This window comes from Macrosteles quadrilineatus, unplaced genomic scaffold (genome assembly GCF_028750875.1).
Source record: "Macrosteles quadrilineatus isolate MER2022 unplaced genomic scaffold, UCM_ALF_1.0 Scaffold_1__1_contigs__length_201487025, whole genome shotgun sequence".
Classification (NCBI taxonomy): domain Eukaryota; kingdom Metazoa; phylum Arthropoda; class Insecta; order Hemiptera; family Cicadellidae; genus Macrosteles; species Macrosteles quadrilineatus.
This window is the reverse complement of record NW_026542594.1, coordinates 128,891,173-128,906,820: the sequence shown is the minus strand read 5'-3', so window position 1 is coordinate 128,906,820 and position 15,648 is coordinate 128,891,173. Positions and strand designations below refer to the sequence as shown.

At 35.6% G+C, this 15,648-nt stretch overlaps 1 long non-coding RNA gene across 1 annotated transcript; it reads left to right on the top strand.

Moving 5' to 3' along the window:
* Positions 1–353: 353 nt before the first annotated feature.
* LOC128984769 (uncharacterized) lies at positions 354–6,316 on the top strand. Its single transcript, XR_008490002.1, has 4 exons — positions 354–857; positions 2,310–2,530; positions 4,267–4,405; positions 5,829–6,316. It is a non-coding gene; the product is annotated as an uncharacterized LOC128984769 (long non-coding RNA).
* Positions 6,317–15,648: the final 9,332 nt, after the last annotated feature.

The following is a 15,648-nucleotide window of genomic DNA, read 5'->3' as shown; positions in this document are numbered from 1 at the left end:
GATTCTCGACTCGATTGAACTACTACCGACTACCGACTACGAATACTTATTACTTAAGTCTCGACTACGAACGGGAACTATACGACTACGAATTACGAAACGAATACGATAGTATCACGGCCGCCGGAATTAAAGGCGGCCGTGATAGTATACAAGCAGTTCGGGATCCAGTTCGGGATGTTGTGGTTCGAGATCCAGAATCGAGGCTGATGCTGATACTTTTAAAACGATAGCTGTTTTATATCGATCATAAGTGTATAATTGCATAGTGTATAATCTCGTTGGACTTGTTGGACATACCATCGACGATGTAACCCACTGTAACCCCGACGGGTGGGTTCCATAATATCGACAACCGTAGAAATTGATCGAAACTGAATTATTCCCAGTTTGTCGACACTGGAATATTCCCACTTAACCGACATCCCAAATAACCGACGTCGCAAATGATCGACACCACAAATTGTCGACATCCCATATTGTCGACAATGAAATAGTTTCATTTTGTCGACACTGAAATAGTCCCAGTATATCGACAAGCACCCGTTCTTCGGAGCTACTCTTGAAAAGGAGTTGTTCTAATTCATCGTTCAGTTCCTCAACTCACGAGTCGCAATATTTGATTCCGAATTCCGACGGACATCTTCAAGCTGGCCATTTATTGACTAAAAACTTTTATATTGTAAATATTTATCTTTTTTATTTCTTTCCTTGTTTACAAGAAAATAGATGACTCGAGTGTTACAAACAATAGTTTTTAAGGAATAATGTGAAATAAGTTAATTTTTATTTGGTAAATAACGTAATCAACGTGATAACTTAATAACATTAAGTAGTCCTACCAGACACTAACTTAGGTAAGTCACCAACAAGAACCTAAGATACAGCTTATTCGTAGGCTAATTCTTATTCTGGATCATCAAGCAATATTGTAGCAAATGTTTGAATAGGCACTATCCCTAGGCTATTAGGATTGTCTCTTTTTCCCACTGACCCAGTGTCAACTTTAAAAATTTGTTTATGTAAAAATATTTGGCTGCACTTTAGTTTATGTCCTACATTCATTCAAATGAAAGATATTAATACAAGACTATTTAATATTTTGAATATTTCATTCCGTTAGTTAGGTTAAGTTTTACCCTAACATTACCCAAAATTGATATAGGCCTAAGTTTATTGAATGAAATAATCAATATGACTGGGACGGGTGGCGTCGTCCTGTAATCCAACTACTAGGAGGTCACGAATTGTGGATATTTATAGGCATGCACTGTGGATGCGATACTCCCTGGTGTGGATTAACGTCCGCACGAGTGAGTACTACGACTATCCGCAGTACTATCCTGATAATTAGACCAATTCGTATATACCAAGGCAATAATGTGGTTCGGATTCCACTATAAACCGTAGGTCCCTTAGTTGCCATTAGCTGTATGGGCTATTAATTAACAGCTGTGTCTAAGGAATGTCGGCCTTAGTCACTAACAAGACTACAAGATCGCGCCACTCATCCTGATCCTACACTCATTTCCATTCATACTTGGCTTAAAATACGGTACCTATAGTGTGATTGTTGACGGAAAGCGGCTGGCTGAAGGGTCGACCATACTCTCACACACGCAGGCCTCACACACACAGACGCAAGGGATTAGGACGGACGTGGGACGGACCATTGTCCTGCCGCACGAGTCATCGCTGGCTCACGGAAATTGAACTATAATTTTTTTTAATTTTACGTTTGTTATAAAATGTGGTAACGATTTTGACTTCAGCTCAAAATGCTTAGTAAAATGATACCTACCAAACAATATATATTTTGCTTACAAAGTGTAAAAGCTACGAATATTTTAACACGTTTTTATTAGCTAGCTACTTGTCATAATCATTTCGTGTTTGGACTCATTTTTCATTGAATTAAACAACAAATTTATTAACACTAACCATTTTACTGTATATCTAAAATCAAATGAATTGCAATTTTGAGGTATCATACAACAGATCTTATATTTCTACTTAGTGAATAGGGGATCGGGGCTTTCAGGCAATTAGGACGGTGGCGAGTGTGCGTGCGTGAGTCGGGTCCCTCACAGGTAGGGCTGAGCTCCAGCCGCACTCCGGTAAAAATCAGACTATACTTTGTATGGTCGCCAAGTAATAAGTAAGAAAGTATTAAAGAAATATATTCATTGGAATGAGTGTAGGACGTAAAATTATGTGCTGTCAAATATTCTAGAGCTGTTTGTATTTGGCGTAAGACTAGACTTGGATTATATAATTCATTGCTGATGACATCAATGTTAATTTTATAGATGATCCGGGAGCAAAGGCTGTAATTTGACCTGAACCCAAATTGGTCTCTATTTTAAATATTGTCTTGAACCAATAAGTTAAGAGGACTAACCTTTCTGGACGACATTGCCATCGACATCACTGCAGATGAGAGAGAAAGAGAGACCAGAGTTGTGGACCCTGGAGGCAATTACCATACTGCCGTGATAATGTTACTTGGTCTAACCATAACTTAAGTGAGGTGAACATTCTTTCCCCTTTGTGATAGATTCTAGGCTATGTTTGTTAACTAAGTTATTCAATGTTCAAATCGGTACTTTGGTAAGTATTATCCGGAGGCTACAGATAGGCTATACAGCGCTTTGCGGCGGTTATGTTAGGTTGGGTTATCATAAATGGAAAGAACATTTTTATGTCCTAGGCCTAAACTTACTGTCCATATTTGGGTGGGTTCCATATTATCGACAACCATAGAAACTGATCCAAACTGAATCATTTCATTTAGTGTTGAACAGAGTTTGAACAACTAATTATTTATATGTTTTATGGTAACTTTAGGGAAAATATAATGTGTAACACAAGTGCAAACTGCCTTTGCTGCACTCGAGAAACTTTCCACACTTGCCTACGGCTTGTGCGTAAACATTTCTCTTATGTGTAGCAAAGTGCCACTTCGCCCACTAGTTACCTACACAAATAAACTATTATTAATAGTTTTTGGTGGAACATAAGGATAATTAATTATAATCTTTATGCAAATTTATAGTTTTTTTTATAAAAAATTAAAACTAGGCCCCTACTTACTGTAAAATGTATTTGGATACATCTCGAAACATGTTGTTTGGAAATGTCTTAATTAGGCTAGAGCTTGCATTTTTGCAAATTGGGAAATAACAAATAATTAATGTTTAACACGTTCGCTACCGAGCGACGCCACAGAAAACGTACTACTATGCAATAGCATAGCAACGCTGGTGGCGCTGCCTACGGATTGACAGGCAAAGCTCTCTCAAACCGCTTAATGCTTTTTACCATGCGGTTGGCATTCTGGGTATAGTAGTACGTTTTCTGTGGCGACGCACATATGCGTTGGTCCGGTCACTCCTACAGACCAAAAGGAATGATCATGACATTGCTTACAGACCAAGTGATATAGGAATAACATTGCCAACAGACCAAAAGAGAAATATCGTTTAAATGGACGAATTGACTTCATATTAACCTTAAGTGAATAAGTAAGCAATAAATATTGTTTTTATTTATCGTTTGGAGCAACTTTCAAAACGCTGCATATATGCGTCGGTCAGTTTATTTAATGAAATCTAGATAAAAAGATTACCTACATTTTCGTTTCAATAGACCAGGCGACACACGTTTAAGCGTCGTTGTAAATTTGGTTGTTTCAAGCTTTTACACAAACAAATAAAGAAACTCCACCACTCGCCAAAACTGCAAAGGTTTATAACGTTTACATCTGTTCTGAGATGTCGCGGAATGCACAATGTAAACAACAATGTTGCCAACTGTTGTGTGACGTAACCAATCGTCATATCCACAGACCAAGCGACGCACATTTGCGGCAGATATCCATCTAGACCGATACGATAAAATCAGGGCTTTAAAATAGACCGTTGCTAAGAAATACGCTGATTAATAACATTGAACACCGACGCAAGTGTGCGTCGTTAGTCTATTTCAATGTGATCAGCTGACGCAAATATGCGTCGGTGGTCTATGCGAACGAAAATTCCATATAATTGTGGTAGCGAACAAGTTAAACCAATTTATTTGGTCTAAACCAAATTATTGTTACAAATTCTAATATTTGTACTAACTTGACCCAGATTTGCTCAAACATTTTCCTATTAGCTGTACCTATTTGAATATCGCAAATATAGAAAGGAGTGTACACACTTGTATTATTTGTTGGACTAAAATTATTTGTATAACACTATTTTTTGCAATATTTCTGTACAGAACTGAAGCCTACCAGTAAAATGGGGGCGTTGTAATTAATATCCTCCGACATTGGAGAATACAGGGGAGAGGTGCCAGAGGAAGAGGAGATCGAGGATGGGGCGAAGTAAAGACTAAGATTGAAGAGAACTAACTAATGGTAAGTTTTGCCATTTACTTAAATTTAATACTTATAAAACCAGGGCCGTGTCCATTGCCCCCAAGCCTATGTCGCATAACCCTCCTGAATTAACAGTATTTAACCAGCATTTTAACTCGAGAGGTGCCCAAAAATTTGCTTTTGTTTTTTAGGAAATGTAGGCTATATTTTTTGACACCATAACTATAATTTTTCTGAATATGTCATAGTTTTTACATTTGGTAAGTACTGAAACAACAATAATTTTAAGACAAATGGAAAAGCCCCTGTCAACAGAAGCAGTTGAAACAAAAAATTCTCATACATCAATAAGGTATTTAGTACAAGCATGGTTCAATAAGACCTTAGAAGAATATAGAATAACACAATTTGTTGTGATAAATTTGATTTATTTTGCTATAATCTCCTTTTATTCAGCTCTATACACTTATCTTAAAGTTTCTCCAACCTCGTTCAAATTATGTCCAAATAAATAGTACCCTACAAACTTGAAAAGCCTTCAAAATACTCTTCTGTTTCAGTGATGACCAGCTCCATGGCAACTAAAAATGTCCGCTCGTAGGCCTTGAAGCGCCCCTATCCCCACCACCTTCCGCCAGTCACTCGCCCGACAGGGCAGCAAAGAAAACTGTCAGATAATTTTGCCACACTCTGTACGTTATATTTTGTCCTATACAAAATGGGTTATATGGGTCGGCACTTATGTATTGATCCAAACGGTTACTGCAATTGTGGCAAAATTAAACGATATTGTCCTCGGTAATGACCAAATCGTGATTGCAGGGTCATCATCTTCATCTCCCAAGGTCGCCAATGGTTAAAATTGTGGGCATCCTCGGTGCAATCGTGAACATCTTTCGCGGTTGCGAGGCCTGATTATCGTCACCCGCGATTGCTGGTAGTCGTAAATTTCAATCACGCAATCTTTGCAGACGCTTTCGGCTATCATGAGAATACAAGACAAACTTGGATTATTGTACCATTTTTTTTCCATTTCGTTTTGTCATGAGAGCCGAAGCCCCCTGACTGCATACCCGGTACCTGTCCTTTAGGACATACCCGGGCCCCATGATGTAGGCCGAAGCTTACGCATCAACAAGCTTAGGATTATTGTACCCCCTAATTCTAACAGATTGTGGGAAAATTTATTTTCCAAGAGAAAAAGCATTCTTTTGAGGCCCCAAGTGAGTCCCCTTCCCAGGCCGAAGCCCTTGGCAATCGCAGTGTCCACTGTTAGGGGAATACGGCCCTGATTTGGAGGCCTATGTTGGTGTGGGGCCTGGTGCAAACCGCCCTCCCCCCCCCCCTCAGTACGCCACTGAGTAGCCTACATTAAATAATGATAGAAGTATGCATAAAAAGACTCTTTGTTCAGAATACTGTTTTAATTATTAATTTTTGTTCTGTTATATCCACTATCCAGGCCTGATGACAGGGTGGATGGCGATGGAGGCATGGAGGTTGGGGGAGAGGAGGCTGAAGAAGTGGAGACAAATCAGTTTGGATCCATTATGTTGATTAGTTTAACATTTATTTTGAACATCAGTATTTACATTTTTTTCTCATTTAGATTATTAAATTAAGATAATTTTATTGTTTTTATGAAGATTTTTTCTTACATTTTTAATATTTGTTTGTACTTCTGCCTGGTAAAAAAAATACTGTTTATTATGTTTGTTAAAATGATTACTTTCACTAACTTACCTTGTCTTGGGTAACAAGAGATATCTTGATATTTAACTAGCAGGGTGCCTGTTCTATGGGCGGGGATTGTATAAGTCAGTGCCAACAACCCTCTTATACCTTCTTATATTTCGATACTTGGTAAATTAATCATTTCCAACTTTATATAGTATAGACCGCTATTCCTGTATTGATGTACTGAAATGAATAAAATTATATGAAATGAAATGTTGTTTTTTATATATTTTGATGACACACTATTAAAAAGGCATAACAATATTCTAGAGTTTATAACAGCTAATGTTTGTGTTTTTATTAATGATTTATTGTGACTTTTGAGTGATTGAAGGATTTGTGATTTGGTTTTAAGGAGATTGATGTACCTAATTTTTTTAACCCTTTGAGTGCCAACGTCCAGGGAACCGGACGTTTTTAAAACGAGCCAAAAGTGCCGACGTCCGGCCGACCGGACGTTTCGTAATGATCGAACAGTTGTCATAACAACCGAATGGATACTCGGATTCTTTTAACCCATATATTAACATTGAGTCAAAAGTTACTAGATGCGATACATTGATTTTCGTTGGTCGAAATATCGAAAATTCGATTTTTACGAAATTTTAACCTAAAAATCGCCAGATCGCGCTCGGCATTTTAAGCGTGACCTTCAGGAATAATCATCGGCATTTTTTGAGCGTTACTTTTATTTCTCGCCTGGCACTCTAAGGGTTAAATCTATACTTATTAAATACGCAAGCAGGTTTTTTGTGACAATTACTTTTGAAATTACTGAACCGATTGACATGTTTTTGGTGTCATTGGAAAAAGCATAACGTGAAGTTGTGCAAGAAACTTTCTTTTTAGGGAAATAATTGGAGAGTGAGGACCTGGGGCCCTTTAAAGTTTTGTATTTCTCCATAAGATTAACATGGGAAACAAACATTGTTATGAAACTCCAGCTGTTGTCAGAAATTTAAAGTGAGAAGAAGAACATATGTTAATTGTAAAATTGTGACAGAGAGGTTATGCAGAAAATCAGGTAGTTAATGGTTATTTGGTGCTATTAAAATAAAGACTGAAATTTGTAAACGTACTGGCGACAATGGGTGATACCACGCAAACTACATTATCATTGACAAAGACCAACATGGAGAACCTATTGCGACTATAAGTGGGAAACATTTCTACAACACACTAAAAGCCCATGGTGGAAGGAAAAAACATAGGTGTGCTATTCCCGTCCTTGTATTGCAAACAAAAGATCACCTGATTGTAACTGTCAAATTAGTATGTATTTGTTTTGATTTGATTGTTAATGTTTTTTTTTATAAAAACACACATTATAAAAACAATAACAACCAAATCAAAACAAATACATACTAATTTGACAGTTACAATCAGGTGATCTTTTGTTTGCAATACAAGGACGGGAATAGCACACCTATGTTTTTTCCTTCCACCATGCTAAAAGCCAGATCAGCTTTTGAAACATGATAAAATATTTACAAGAAATGTTGATTATGTTGAACTGGTAAGTACATTGTGAGTATTATTATTAGTTACGTAATCTTTGGGTTGACTCTTTTAAACTCATCGGAATTTATAACTTATATTATATTTGTTCTTAAACAAGTTATTTGTTTTTATATAACTCCTTTATGTACTTCTTTGCGATTGCTCGATTTCGAGCAACATATACCTAGTTCAATTTATGGGTCAACTTTTTTTTATAAGAACCGGGTTTCGTTATTCATGTAACTATTGGAACACTTTTTATTATCCTATACTCTAATACGAGCAAGGTTTGCTTGTATGTATGTATGCTTGCACCAAGATCTCGAAAACGGCTCCGACGATTTTCTTCAAATGTTGTAAATAGTTTATTTCTGGCATAAAAACGAGTTTACTGCAGTTAGAATTGCCAAAAAAAATTTAATTACGTAGAAAAATGCAACTGAAAATCAATTTTTTTTAACATTAGTCTTATGGGTTGCTAGGTAACCATGTTGGCTGAATTAAATAACAAGTAAAAAGTAAACAACATACTTGAAATTGTAGCATGTGTTCATAATAAGCCAACTACCCACAGTATACAACAAATTACAAATACGCCAGTACAAAAGGTAAAACATCACATGTTAATATCTAGCAAAGATTATACTGAAGATTACTCGATACATTGTAGTCAAGGGTAGCAGTGCGAAGTCTGGGATCTGTTTATGACGATTAGATCAAAGTATCTGCAATTCTTAAAATGCTATAGGAAGGGAAGGAAAAAGGCCCGCGACGTAGGAAGTGGTGAGGAAGTAGTTAATGATATGGGAAGGGAGGGAAACAGGTCCGCAACGTAGGAAGTGGTGAAGGTAGTAGTCAAGGCGAGCAGTCGGGAGTGTGGGAACTGTTTATGACGATTAGATTGAGGTATTTGCAATCCTAAAATGCTATGGGAAGGGAGGGAAACAGGTCCGTGACGTAGGAAGTGGTGAAGGAAGTAGTCAAGGCGAGCTGTCCGGAGTGTGGGAACTGTTTATGATGATTAGCTTAAGGTATCTGCAATTCTTAAAATGCTATAGGAAGGGAAGGAAACAGATCCGCGACGTAGGAAGTGGTGAAGGAAGTAGTAAAGGCAATCATAAATGCTATGGGAATAGAGGGAAACAGGTCTGTGACTTAGGAAGTGATGAATGAAGTAGTCAAAAGGCGAGCAGTCCGGAGTGTGGGAACTGTTTATGACGATTAGATAAGGGTATGGGCAATCCTAAAATGCTATGGGAATGGAGGGAAACATGTCCGTGACGTATGAAGTGGTGAAGGAAGTAGTCAAGGCGAGTAGTCCGGAGTGTGGGAACTGTCTATGAGGATTAGATTGAGGTATCTGCAATCTTAAAATGCTATGGGAAGGGAGGAAAACAGGTCCAAGACGTAGGAAATGGTGTAGGACGTAGTAAAGGCGAGCCGTGTGGAGTTTGGGAATAGATTTATGTATCTCCAATACTAAGACTGCTTTCAGAGTGAACTAACGACTTTTCCCGAGCAAAGCTCGGTCCCCAGGTACTAGTATCCATAATACGAGTAAAAAAATTAAACATAACTAGAAAACACCACGTAGGATTCGAATCAGCTGCTTGATATTGACATTTTGTGGACATTGTGTGACTATTTTTATATATTTCAATCTACTGATGAGGGAATTAAATTAAAAACAATTTATTTAGTATAAAAAGTATAGTTGACTTCCAATTAAAAGGTTTATTATAATAAAATAACTGGATTTGTAATAAAACAACTATTATCTATCTATCTATATATTAATAGGCAAGCATGTTTCTTTAAAACCTTTTTTCTCAGCTCGTGTGCATCGTAGGGAAAATCTACGCATACCGTTGGAAAGCTATTTTCCTGTAGGTGTGCAGAATCCCTTTATAAATTTAAATAGGCTCAAAGATAAGCACAAAAAATAAGTTTAAAAGTTGTAAAAAAATAACATGGATCTTATGCGTTGCTATGCTGGTTACGAAATAACAACGAAATATAAACAGAAAATCAAAACAAATGGAGGAAACTCCAATCACATGTTTTATTTACAGTGTGGGGTGAAAATAGTTAAGTGAGTACATTACATATTTTTGGTCGAGTTTCGACCACTGGACGACCTCTCGTTATAATAAAAAGCTAGTGACGTCATTTTTTATGTTTATGAACCATACCGTTTCTGTTCTAATATCAGTGATAACAGTTACAGTAATTCCTTTTACCTACGACCTTTTTTAAAGTAGCCGTTTCAGTTAAGTCCTTTAATACGTCAACAGCTGATCTTGTGTCTTTGTTTTTGTGTCAAATACTGCGTCCATAAAGATTACATAAAAATTTTTAGAGCCAGTGGGGGGGATTCCTTAGAGAGTTTTTTTTAACACCATATAGTTGTTAGCACTCACCGATATATGGTCTTTATCACCATGCAAAATTTGAAAATGATTACTTCAGCCGTCTTGGAGGAGATTGCGTATTACGAAATGCATAAGAGTCGACGTATAAGAGCTTCGCTCAATGAGTTATACGATTTTAGATTTTTTTAACATAGAGTAGGTAAGGTGTTTACATATTTCCAGCACAAGGAACCATTTTGATCAATATTTTTGAAGATTTTCAGTGTTTGTTATTGTGTCTGATTAACATGGATATGGATGTCACTGAAATAGCCGCCCTGGAAAATATACCACACAAACTGACCTTGTGAAAATAGGGTTAGGAAAGTAAAAAACTGTCATTGTTAGTGTCAGCCCGGTTTTCTGGCTAGTCAAACTAGCCCATAACTGAATAAGTTACACACACTTACCATGGTTGGAATATGCAGGCAACCTTGTGTTTGCATTGAACAGTATGACAGAACAAAAACCAATAACTTTGTGGTAATGCAAACATCATCTATACAGTAATGAGAATTGAGAATCAAAGATTCATAATTATAATTAATAATTCAGTAATAGAGTAAACAAACAAACAATAAATCTTCATAAATAAAATTAGAGTTTTGTCTGCAAATTGCTCAGAATTATATATTAAAACGTTTTTTATTAGCTCGCTTATTTCTTGTCTGGTACAAATTTTGCAATCAATTTTATACTAAGTTCCCGATGAGCTAGAGACTTGAAACTTGAAACATAGCTCACAAATGGATGACAATGCAATATTATATCATTTAATTTTCATATTTCCCTTGTGCTACGCCCCATGGGCTTGTTTTTATTAGCTCGCTAGTCGCTTTCCTACAAATTTTGATATCAATTTTAAACAAAGTTCCCGATGAGCTAGAGACTTGAAACTTGAAACATAGCTCCCAAATGGATGGCAATGCAATATTATATCATTTAATTTTCACATTTCCCTTGGCTACGCCCCATGGCCTTCCAAATTTTCCATGTTTACATTTTGAAAGAATGTAAATATATCAATTAATTTAAGTCATCTGTAAATTTTTTTTTTATACTAAATAATATAATTCACAATTTTGATATGGAAAAATAATAAAACATTTGCTATTTAAATAAATAAATAACTGGTACTCCAGTCCCATCTTCAAACTCTCTAAGAGTCCTCCACTTCTTCCTTGTCCTCCTTAGACACAAAAAGGTTTCTTCGATTTTTCTGTTAGGCATTCTGCCATTGCTCTTAAGGGCACGAGACGCTCTCAAAGGTCGCATTTCCCCCATAAGAATTACATTGAAAACAAATTTGGTACTTTCCTGTTAAAGGGAACATTCATTATTATCGATGATTTTGTTTCGATATATCGATATTTTTGTTTTCCGATCCGATCCATTACAAATTGACAACAATAACTAACTGATCTTGTTTAGGCTAAAATAGTCTAATATATGGATTAAAAAATGAAACTGTTCTAAGCTAACTTAACATAACCAACCAAACTTGCTGTACCATTTAAAAATTCCGTTTGGGTTTGATAATAAAAAAGGCAAGTTAAACACGGAACTTTTAAATGTTACAGCAAGTTTGGTTAGTTATGTTAGGTTATTTTTTTAGAACAGTTTCATATACTGAACAATATTTATCGTAGTTGTCAGCTGATATGTTTCAATTTGTTAATATCGATATATCGAAAAAAATCATCATTCATAATGAATGTTCCCTTTAACAGGAAAGTACCACAAAGTTAAAAACAAAAACAGCTGTACATAAAAATAAACTCACCAACTTTTTTGGAGTAAGTATTTATGTTTGTAATATGTATGAGGTTATAAACAAATCCAAACAGTTAATCAGTTTTGTTGGAAGAACAGAAAATGTCTTGAATTTAAAGGAGAAATATTGAAGACAGGAGGAGGAGACAATTAATAGGAAATCTTATACTTATGAGAAGAGTAGAGGAGAGACCTGGTCTCACAGTAAGGAATCCAGGTACGCAATCACTTTTTTGGAAGTAAATAAAAAAAACCATGAAGAATATACACATCGTGTTGTCACAGTGGTAAAGTAAACCTACCTAAAGTCAGATCAAAGAAATACATGCAAGAAATGTTTACTGGTATCAGCTTTAAGTCGGGAAACATTTGTAGAAAACACAAAAAAATAAGGCCGGGTCCTAAAAATGCTAAAATATTTTTACAAGAAACGTTTATTTATAATTTCAAAGCAGTATTAAATAGCGTGAGTATTTCAATTAGTTAGCATTTAGTCGGGTCTTTTAAACTCTAGCTTCAAGCTAATGGGAAAAAGTATGTGTCAGATTGCCGATACCGTTTATTTTGCATTTATGAAAACAGCTAATTTGAACTAAGCAGCAAAAAAAACTGTGATACGCAATGAGAAATGTCAAAGTAGGATTGTGTTATCTTTACGTTTCTAATTTCATGAATAATTTGTGATATTTTGTGAATTTTTATAATTTTTTTCTCTATTGTTTAGGTGAAGTGGTAGAACATAATTGCTATGTTTATGTAAACTGTAAATTTAAAGAAGCAAATTTTATCAAACTGTGTCCTTCCCCATTGCATACACAAAGCTTGAGTATAACTCTTGAGTATATATGTCTATACTCCTTTTATCCATGGTATAACTACAATAAGCATTTTATACTTATATGCCAACCCCATAAGAAGGACGGGTACTCTGCTAGTAGATTGGTATATTTATAGTTAGTAGGTAGGCCATACATTCAATCTAATACATAATTATATGAAAAGAAACTCAAATAAACCTTAGATTTCCTACATGCCTCTGTCTTAATCTGATATAGACGCTTGAAATAGATTTAACATCCAAACACATTAAAAACTGGAAAATAAATTATAAATATGTGGAGGGTATAAATACTTAAGATTTAAAACGAAAAACGTTGGGTGCATGCAATTGATAATAATACATTAGTTCAATAGGTGAAGGTAATTGAAAATTTGTGTATTTTTACATTTCATACATTAAAGAAGCCGAAACAACTCAAACAAGTCTTATCTCAATTGCTGTCTATCTCTCCAGCAGTATACAATGCCCGAGCGGAAATGCCGGAAATGCCATTGATATCATGAAGGCTCCTCCAACGATGTGAGCCTCCCAACGGCTACAGTTGCGGTCAACCTAGTACTGTACTTTTATGATTCAAATTGTCTAGGTAGGTCAATGTGGAACTTTGGCACGTTATTAAAATAATACTTGTACTGTAATAATCATTTCAAATATGTATAAATAACAAATCAAAAATTATTTGATAGTTTACTTTACTTCAGACAGAGACATAATATTAATAACGTAATTAATTATTGGTTTTCAACCGAAATATTAATTTAGGCCTAAACAACCTTAGGACGTTGACCCCCCCCCCCCTTTCGAGGGTGCGTTTTAACCAACTTTAACTGCGAGGCGCAGTTCGTATGATAAGGACCGTTTCCCGACTATACCACAGAAAACATATACTAACTGGGGCCCATTTGATAATGAAGTACATAATATTATTAGTAAATCAGCTGATCGACAATGCAAATCTAATGGAAATTACAAGTTGTTGTAACTTGTAATTTGTAGTTTATTATGAAATGGGCTACGCAGGATTAAATCCTGTACGCAGGATATGAGCATGTATTGTATATGTGACGACGTCTTAACTTGACTGGAGACGGGACTAGTGAGAATAAAAACTACATCCAAGTCCAAGTCTATATATGACTGTTATTCGCTAAATCAATAAAACAAGCCGTTAACGTAATCTTTATTGCTTTCATTAACAAAGTGTACTATTCCTCCTGTAGTTGTCCGATTGCACCTATGGCCAGGGATTAGGTCCACCCTACGATTGCACCGACAGCCCTTTATACAGTACTGTGGCATTGCCTAACCACACAGGTTATAGGGGTACCCGTTTGTACTAATGTGTGCATACTTTTAATCTTTCAGTAGAGTATTAAAATGTTCTAACGCGGTAAAACTGATTTGTTTATTAAATAACAAACATTATCAGGTTGATTATACATTGCACGAAATAATACGTAAAACATAAATTGCTTATCGCCGAATACACAAAGTCCATTAACAAGTCTGGAAAATCTGCGTTAGTGAACTATAGGTAGCCATAGATGAACTAATATTAAAATTAGTATATTATTAGTTCTTACTATGGCTACCCGAAAATTGTCCTCATAATGGTCACTAGTACTTTTGGTTGAATAAGGCCTTCAAGAAATTTTGGATAAGTCACAGACTCCAAATTAGAGGCGTGCGTACACAGAGAGATTCTTTCTAATTTTTATTCTGGTCCAAAAACTGTAAGTTGAATGGCCTTTGTGAAAAACGCGTAATACAGTAATAAAATTTGAGTAAAACTAAAGTGTTAAATAGTCGATGGGGTTACGTTAATTCAACTTTAAAAGTATCTACCATTTATTATGTATACCATATACGAGAGAGGTCATCCAGTGGCCAAAAACTCGACCAAAATAATCTGCTATAAGGTACAGAGTTCTCTATTTCCACCCCGCACTGTAAATAAAACATTATTGGAATTTCTTCCATTTGTTTTGATTTTCTGTTTATGTTTCGTTGTCATTTCGTCACCAGCATGGCAACCCATATATGACCCATATGCAAATTTGTTTAAACTAGTAAACACGTCGCTCGAAATCAAACAATTGCAAAGAAGTAAAGTAGTTATTTAAAAACAAATAAAAGTCATCATAATTTCCCATGAGTTTAAAAGACTCAACTCATAGATTACGTACCTAACAGTTCCATATAAACAACATTTCTTGTAAATATTTTATCATTTTTCAAAAGCTGATCTGGTTTTTTATGTTTCCCACTATAGCCGTAATAGGTTGTCCGTGTTGATCATCGTCAATGATAATGTATGGCTGCATGGTACCACCCATTGTCGCCAGTACGTTTACAAATTTCAGTCAATTCTTTATAGCGATAATATTTTGTTTACATGACTAAGAACTACCCTACTACCTGATTTTCTGCTTAACCTCTCTGTCGCAATTTTATTTGCATGAATTGGCATTCATTTGGCTAGTTACTGTTATATCGTAAATTATATTTACCTGAAAAAAATGCAGAGTTGAAAGGCCTAATGTCGTCCAGATGGTTTTTTGTTTCCCTTAAATGGGAATAATGCGAATCCTTCAATAAAAGTTGTATTAAGGTTTCTTGGATATAGTCACATTCTTTTAAAATCCCTTGACTTTTATGAAAACACTAGCAGAGTACCCGTCCTTCGTATGGGGTTGGCATATAAGTATAAAATGTTTATTGCAGTTATGCTCATAAGCTTTCTGATTGCAATGGGGAAGGACACAGTTTGATAACATTTGCTTCTCTAAATTTAAGGTATACATAGTATTACACATCTACCATAGCCATAATGTTCTACCACTAAAAAAATATTATTAAAAATTCTCAAAATATCACAAATTATTCATGAAATTTAAAACAGAATCCTTCTTTGACAGTTCTCATTGCGTATCACAGTTTTATAAACGCAAAATAAATAGTGCTGCACCCTAATGGTAAATCTTAACTTGTTGGTAACTTTTTAAGGCTTTTGCATATCA